This window comes from Microtus oregoni, unplaced genomic scaffold (assembly GCF_018167655.1).
Source record: "Microtus oregoni isolate MIOR12 unplaced genomic scaffold, Mior012 000018F_ref0000195, whole genome shotgun sequence".
In the NCBI taxonomy this organism is placed as follows: Eukaryota; Metazoa; Chordata; class Mammalia; order Rodentia; family Cricetidae; genus Microtus; species Microtus oregoni.
Genome location: NW_024543077.1, coordinates 40,471,764 through 40,479,080, shown reverse-complemented (window position 1 = coordinate 40,479,080; position 7,317 = coordinate 40,471,764).

The following is a 7,317-nucleotide window of genomic DNA, read 5'->3' as shown; positions in this document are numbered from 1 at the left end:
GGTCTGGTGCCCTCTTCTGGCCTGCAGGCATGCACACAGACAGAATATTGTATGCATAAAATTGTATGTATAAATAAATTTTAAAAAAATATAGTTTATAAACACAATGTATACACACATATATGCATTATATATATTTACACGTCATTGTGCCCCGCCCCGCCATATGAGTGACATATTTTATTTTAAAGAAATACAGAGTTAGCTGAGTGGTGGCGCACGCCTTTAATCCCAGCATTTAGAAGGCAGGAGGATCTCAGTGAGTTCGAGGACAACCTGGTGTACAGCGTGAGTTCCACGACATTCAGGGCTCCACAGAAAAACCCTGTCTCAAAAAATCAAAAAAAAAGAAAACTTCAGAGCTGACTGGACTGCTGCTGGCATCTGAATTTAAAAAGGCCAGGACTTGGCTGTTTGTTTTGTCCCAAGTCCGAGCAAACAAGACTGTGCATATAAATGCAGTCCAAGACTTCAAAAGGGCCTGGTGTGGTGGTGCACACCTTTAATCCCAGCACTCAAAACCACAAACTGAGGCTGGCAAATCAATGTGTCCCGGGTCCACTTGATCTATATAGTGAATTCCAGAATAGCCAGGGTTATGTGGAGAGAACTGTCTCAAAACACCTAAAAAATAAAATTGGTATTTACTGCCTTTAAACTTTACTCTCTTTCAAACCTTGCCTTGAAGAGAAAACACCAGAACAACACCAAGGCTTTTTTTTTCTTTCAATATTTTATTTAGACAGGTGTTGTGGCACAGATCTTTAATCCCAGCATTTGGGAATATCGAGTTTCAAGAATATATAAAGAGACACTGTCTCAAAAAAAAAACTTTTATTTAGGAGATGGCTTAAGAATTAAGAGCATATTTTCTTGCAGAGGACTTAAAAAAACTTTATTTTACGCGTCTGAATTTTGCTATCCTGGAACTCACTCTGTGGACCAGGCTGGCCTCAAACTCACAGAGATCCACCCGCCTCTGCCTCCTGAATGGCTGGGATTAAATGTGTGTGCCACCACTGCCTGGCTTCTCCCTGCATTAAAAAAAAAATTATGTGTACATGTGCGATTCTATGTTGGGATATATGCATCTTTAAGAACAGGCACCTTTTGCCGGGCGGTGGTGGCGCACGCCTTTAATCCCAGCACTCGGGAGGCAGAGGCAGGCGGATCTCTGTGAGTTCGAGACCAGCCTGGTCTACAGAGCTAGTTCCAGGACAGGCTCCAAAGCCACAGAGAAACCCTGTCTCGAAAAACCAAAAAAAAAAAAAAAAAAAAAAAAAAAAAAAAACCAGGCACCTTTGGAGTGAGAAGAGGGCATCAGATCCCCTGGAACTGGAGTTTCAGGATATGAAGCCTCTGTGTGGGTGCTGGGAATTGAACTCAGGTCCTCTGCAGCAGTAGTCTCACTCTTAATTGCTGGACTAGCTCAGCAGCGTCTTCTCTCTATCCTGGATGTGGATGTGATGCGATGGGACCAGCTGTCTCCAGCGCCTATTGCTGTAACTTCCCTGAAGTAATAGACTATAACCTGGAATGATGTACAAACTTTACGTCCTCAGCAAGGGGAATGAAACCAAACAGCCATGGAGGGAAATACCCAACATCCACTTATGGCTTCACATCTATACACTTGGACATGAGCACACAATGCAACATACATAAAGAATATACATTTTCAAAAGTACACATATACCACTAACCAAAATTGGCCATACACTAGGACTTGAGAAAATTTCAAATGAATTTTAAATCTATAGAGTATGTTGTTTGATCATAGTGAAATTAAGCTAGACATTAGTAATAAATTCATAGGAAATTCCTTCATGTTTTAAAATTTCAGAATAAATTTCTAAATAATTGGTGAGTCAGAGAAGAGATTACAGTGAATATTAAACAATGAAACTGAGCCGGGCAGTGGTGGCGCACGCCTTTAATCCCAGCACTCAGGAGGCAGAGGCAGGCGGATCTCTGGGAGTTCGAGGCCAGCCTGGTCTACAAGAGCTAGTTCCAGGACAGGAACCAAAAGCTACGGAGAAACCCTGTCTCGAAAAATCCAAAAAAAAAACACAAAAAAACAATGAAACTGGCTGCAACATGTCAAATTTTGTGTTTGAAGCTAAAATGGTATACAGAGTAAAATTTTGAGTTTTAAGAAAATATTATAGGGCTGGAGAGATGGCTCAGAGGTTAAGAGCATTGCCTGTTCTTCCAAAGGTCCTGAGTTCAATTCCCAGCAACCACATGGTGGCTCACAACCATCTGTAATGGGTCTGGTGCCCTCTTCAGGCCTGCAGGCATACACACAGACAGAATATTGTATACATAATAAATAAATAAATAAATAAATAAATAAATATTTTAAAAAAGAAAATATTATAGCTGGGTCATGTTGACACAAGCCATTAATCCTAGCACTTCGGAGGCAGAGACAGGCAGATCTCTGAGTTGGAGGCCAACCTGGTCTACGGAATGAGTTCCAGGACAGCCAGGCATATACATGTAGAACTCTAGGATAACTCTGAAGCCATTTCTGACAACTCTGAGGCCATTTCTGAGGCCCTCCCTGTCGTAGTGCTTTCCCCCCTCCCCTGGGAACCAAGGACCTAGCAACTACACATGCACGTACTGGAATATTGGAGATTTTCCATCTCTCTGTGTCCTTGTGAGTGTTCTCTGGATAGAACTCAGTTATTGGAATAGGGGCAAGATAACCCTCAGGTGTTGACTCAGTTCCTGATGTTTTGACTTGGTCCCTGCGAAGGGGTCGAAGTAACCCTCAAATGTTTCCTCTTTACCTCACCTGATCTGGCAACAGTCCTCCAGCCCTGGCTCAGACCAGTCATTGCTAGTAGCCCTTTGAATCAGCCAATCCTAATAGTTCGAAAAACAACCCCCAGACTCCCCCCTTGTTTCTGTGGCTTTATACTTTTTTTTAAATATTTATTTATTTATTTATTATGTATACAATATTCTGTCTGTGTGTATGTCTGCAGGCCAGAAGAGGGCACCAGACCTCATTTCAGATGGTTGTGAGCCACCATGTGGTTGCTGGGAATTGAACTCAGGACCTTTGGAAGAGCAGGCAATGCTCTTAACCACTGAGCCATCTCTCCAGCCCTGTGGCTTTATACTTTAAAAGTAGCCTGTACCAGCTATTTGGGGTCTTTTGGTTTCCCTGAATACTAAAAGACCCTGTCACGACAGAATTAATTAAACCCTCTTGCTTCTACATCAACTGTGGTGTGAGAGTGGTCTCTTGGGGCTTCTCCTTCAGGGTCCAACATATAGAGAAACCCTGTCTTGAAGAGAAAAAAAAGAAAAGAAAAAGAAAATGTTACGCAAACCAGGTAGTGATGGCACACACCTTTAACCCCAGCACTTGGGAGGCAGAGGAAGGCAGATCTCTTGAGTTTGAGGCCAGACTGATCTACAGAGTGAGTTCTAGGACAGCCAGAGCTACACGGTTTTAATTTTTTTTGGGGGGGGGGGTTTCGAGACAGGGTTTCTCTGTAACTTTGGAGCCTGTCCTGGAACTAGCTCTTACAGAACAGGCTGGCCTCAAACTCACAGAGATCCGCCTGCCTCTGCCTCCCAATTGTGGTTGTTGTTTTTCTTTCTGAGATTGTTTCCTTCTGTAATAGCTCTGACTGTCCTGGAATTTATTCTGTAGATCAGGCTGTCCTCGAACTCAGAGATCTGCCTACCTCTGCCTCCTAAATGCTGGAATTAAACGGTTAAAGGTGTATTCCACCACTGCCTGCCTCAGAGGTGGCTTTTTTTTGTTTTGTTTTTTGTTTTTCGAAACAGGGTTTCTCTGTGTAATGGCTTTGGCTGTCCCGGAACTTGCTTTGTAGACCAGTCTGGCCCTAAACTCTAAACTCTCAAAGATCTGCCTGCATCTGCCTCTCAAATGCTGAGATTAAAGTTGTGTGCCACCACTGCCTGACTGCCAGAGCTGGCTTTTTAATAAACTTGTTTCCTTCTACCAGTTCCTGTTGCTTTCCCTACCAATTTAGTTCTTCCCTAAAATAGCAAGCATTATAGACTTCAGATTCCAGTCACGGTTCGTGGTAATTTGTTAAAATGTCAGCAAGAAACTCTAACATTAATTTTGTTAAGTTTCAATACTGAATGACATCATTTGAATATTCTTTGTGAAGAAATGCAGCCATTTTTACTTAGTATGGTGGCTATTTCTTTTTTTGGTTTTTCGAGACAGGGTTTCTCTGTGGTTTTGGAGCCTGTCCTGGAATTAGCTCTTGTAGACCAGGCTGGTCTTGAACAAGACTGGGTCTGAGCTTGAGACAGGTGGGATGAACAATCGTATGTTGGGAGGAGACCCCACAGAGCTGAGATCTCTTTTGTGCTTTTTACAGCAGAGCTAACCAAGAGCATAAATGAGGACTTTGGGATTACTTGCAATTCCAAAGTTAAAAATACAACAGCTGCAGATACATTCTTCTTACATAGTTGCAAACAAAGCCTTAGTCTTTTCACAGCTGCCTGTTTAGAAGTCAGTGCTCACCAGTAAACTCCCCTCAGTCTGTAGTATAGCGATTATTAATGGATCTGTTTTTCTGGACATGTAGAGCACACCTAATTCTAGCACTTGAGAAGTGGAGGAAGGCAGGATGATTTCTACAAGTTTGAAAATAGCTTATCTCTATCATGAATCTGAAGTCAACTAAAGGCTATCTAATGAGAACATGTTCCAAAATACAAACAAGTAGCCAGGAGTGGTAACAGGTCACTTAAATCCCAGTCAGTACTCAGGAGGAAGAGGCAGGTAGATCTCTGCATATGCATTCAACTACATTGTAAATTCCAGGCCAGCCAGGTCTACAAAGTGAGAGTCTGTCTCAAAATGGAACAAAACAAAATGAAAGCAAAAAACCCCTGTTGAATAAACAATCTTTTAGATTTACAAAACATCATATAGTAATTGTGCAAATAGGCTTTATTGGAACATTTCCGTATATGTTTTAATGTACTTTGAGCATATCCATCTACCTCATTTTCTTTCTTTTTTTTTTTTTTTTTTTTTTTTTTTTTTTTGGTTTTTTCGAGACAGGGTTTCTCTGTGGTTTTGGAGCCTGTCCTGGAACTAGCTCTTGTAGACCAGGCTGGTCTCGAACTCACAGAGATCCGCCTGCCTCTGCCTCCCGAGTGCTGGGATTAAAGGCGTGCGCCACCACCGCCCGGCCTCATTTTCTTTCTTGTCTCCTCTTCCCTTTACCCCTCTCCCTTTCCACTGAATCTGTCTTACATTATTTTAAAACGTTTTATGTTTTTTTTAAAAAGATTTATTTATTTTATATACAGTGTTCTGTCTGCATGTACCATAGCACCAGATTTCATTACAAATGGTTGTGAGCCACCACGTGGTTGCTGGGATTTGAACTCAGGAAGAACAATCAGTGCTCTTTACCTCTGAGCTATCTCCCCAACCCTCAAGAAATTTTAAATTAAAGCCGGGCGATGGTGGCGCATGCCTTTAATCCCAGCACTCGGGAGGCAGAGGCAGGCGGATCTCTGTGAGTTCGAGACCAGCCTGGTCTACAGAGCTAGTTCCAGGACAGGCTCCAAAGCCACAGAGAAACCCTGTCTTGAAAAACCAAAAAAAAAAAAAAAAAAAAAAAAAAGAAATTTTAAATTACATTTATTTATAAGTGTGCAGGCATGCACGGAGCATGGCCTATGTTATGCTGGAGCAAACATGCAGGAGTCAATTTTCTTTTCTACCCTGCCAGTACTACGGATCAAACTTAAGTTGTTACACTTGCAAGTCCTGCTGAATTATCCAGCTGGCCCCTGAACCTGTATTTTGCATGGGTTACATAGTGAGACTGTGTTGCTCTCTACTTGCTCCATATTCTCTGGCCCTGGTGAGAGGCTGGTGCAGTCTCAGTAATCTGTCGCCACTGATTTGCCTATCTGAGCATGTCATATAATTGAATCATGTTTGGGAGTTGCCTTCTTTCACTCTGCATAGTGAGTCAAACTTCATCCATATTGTGGCATGTATAAGCACTTCATTTTTTATAACGCCAATAATGTTCCATCATATTAAGGTTTTTTTTTTTTTTTGTTTTTTGAGACAGGGTTTCTCTGTGGTTTTGGAGCCTGTCCTGGAACTAGCTCTGTAGACCAGGCTGGTCTCGAACTCACAGAGATCCGCCTGCCTCTGCCTCCCGAGTGCTGGGATTAAAGGCATGTGCCACCACCGCCCAGCCTTAAGGTTTTTCTTTTTAAAGTACATTTTATTTGTGTATATGTGGAGTTCAGAAGACAACTGAAGACACTTTTCTTTTGGGCCTCCAGCTCATGATAAGGGACACAGAGACTTATTATTAATTATGAAAGCTTGGCTTGCCGGGCGGTGGTGGTGCTTAACTTTAATTCCAGCACTTGGGAAGCAGAGGCCGGTGGATCTCTGTGAGTTCAAGGCCAGCCTGGTCTACAAGAGCTAGTTCTGGGACAGGCCCAAAGCTACAGAGAAACTCTGTCTTGAAAAAAAAAAGAGGGGGGGCTTGTTTTTAACTAGCTCTTAAAACTCAGTTTAATATTTTTTAAACTACATTCTGCCACATGCTTGTTACCTCATCTCCATTTGCCTTTGGGCCTGGCCAAAGACTCTGCCTTTCCTCTCCACAAGACCTGTCTGACCTCTTCCTGCCTAGCTAATGGCCATTGATTTTTTTATTGAAACAAAAACAGTGACATCTTCACTTTGGAAGAGCAGGTAAAGGAATGTTCCTGTTGTCTGCAGATAACTTGAGGAAATTGTTTTTCTCCTTTTACCACGTCCGCCCTAGAGATCAAACTTACATCCTCTGAGTTGGTAACAAGCATCTTTACCCAATAAGCTATCTTACTGAACATGTATATATATATATATATATATATATATATATATATAATTTTATGTGTGTGTCTTGTCTGCATGTGTGTGTTCACTCTGTGTGTATAATGCTTGTAGAGGCCAGAAGACAGTGGATCCTTTGGGACTGGAGTTACATGGTTGTTATCTCCCATGTAGGTGCTGGCGATCAACCCTGGGTCCACTGGAAGAGCAGCCAGTGCTCTTAACCACCGAGCCATCTCTCCATCTAAGATTTGTTTTTTTTTCAATATTTATTTATTTATTATGTATACAATATTCTGTGTGTATGCCTGAAGGCCAGAAGAGGGCACCGGACCTCATTACAGATGGTTGTAAGCCACCATGTAGTCGCTGGGAATTGAACTCAGGACCTTTGTTTTTTTTTTTTAATATTTATTATTTATTATGTATACAATATTCTTTCTGTGTGT